The sequence below is a fragment of the Rhagoletis pomonella genome, unplaced genomic scaffold (assembly GCF_013731165.1).
Source record: "Rhagoletis pomonella isolate Grant_MI unplaced genomic scaffold, Rhpom_1.0 Rhpom_scaffold_17712, whole genome shotgun sequence".
Classification (NCBI taxonomy): Eukaryota; Metazoa; Arthropoda; class Insecta; order Diptera; family Tephritidae; genus Rhagoletis; species Rhagoletis pomonella.
This window is the reverse complement of record NW_023476240.1, coordinates 1-1,107: the sequence shown is the minus strand read 5'-3', so window position 1 is coordinate 1,107 and position 1,107 is coordinate 1. Positions and strand designations below refer to the sequence as shown.

The 1,107-nt window shown below is 34.1% G+C and overlaps 1 long non-coding RNA gene across 1 annotated transcript; it reads left to right on the top strand.

Annotated features, from left to right (window-relative positions):
- Nucleotides 1-203: 203 nt before the first annotated feature.
- LOC118757419 lies at nt 204-855 on the top strand. Its single transcript, XR_004995216.1, has 2 exons — nt 204-511; nt 570-855. It is a non-coding gene; the product is annotated as an uncharacterized LOC118757419 (long non-coding RNA).
- The last annotated feature ends 252 nt before the right edge of the window (nt 856-1,107 follow it).

The following is a 1,107-nucleotide window of genomic DNA, read 5'->3' as shown; positions in this document are numbered from 1 at the left end:
ACCGAAAAATCCAAATTCCGCAGATCTGCGCTACGGGCTAGAACTAAAAAAAAATTCTGCGGAGGTGAGTTCTCATTTACATGGCGCTCTGGTAAGACAGATCGTGTCAGCTGACTCGGGTTTACGTACCGGTAGGTTACCGTTCTTGACTAATTTCCGCTTTAAACACCGAAAGGGCATATCAAAAATCGCGAGACAAAAGTTTCCGTGCATATGTAAACACAGACTTTGCAACACCACCTTGTATGAATTCGCCTTGTTAAAAACCAACAAATAAAAAAAGCGAAACGAAGGGATCAAGAAGGGATAATAATTCGAGAGAAAAGCGGAAAAAATAATTGGGAATTGAAATTTTTTTCTCAAAATACTTGGTGGAATCTGAACGTTTCTAAAATATTTGTGCATCAAGATCAAGATTGGTGTGTTTGTTGTGAGAATCTGCATTACTTCGTTCAAATTTGTTTAGTTTATTATTTAGGATTTATGCCGGTGACAAACACGATGTAGCGAAGTATTCTATCAGTCGTGGGTGACAAAAGTATATAAATAGATATATATCTATTACATAGATGGTTATGCTAAATTTTGTTCACGGAATCAAATCATTAGCATGCAGATAAATGCGCACTTCACCCCTTAACAATTGGTATTTTTAATGTCAAGTCTAAGTTCCATGGGTAAGACATCGCCTTTCGCTGCTGCCCACATTTTCCAGTTGGATACCTTTAAGTCCATTTTTCTAAGTTTTAACATTCTATTTGTAAGCAAAATGTATTTAACATTTAATACACGTTGTTTGTACGTCTATAAATCTATATTTTGTTTGATTATACTATATACTGTTACTCACAAAATTGAGCGTACGTTTTTTTTTTGTTAATATTCGCAATGTTTTACCCACATGCTGATGGCCCCGGTAGCCGATGCTCATATTAACTTTTAGTTCTGATATTCATATCGGCACTAAATAATAATAATAATAACCACATGCGAAAATTTTTTATTTTGTATTAAAATATGGCTGAAAATTAAGAAAAATCTGCAAAGTTTCTGCAAAATTGCAGACTTTTTAATAAGAATTTCTAAAAAAATCCAGGTACCTATGCA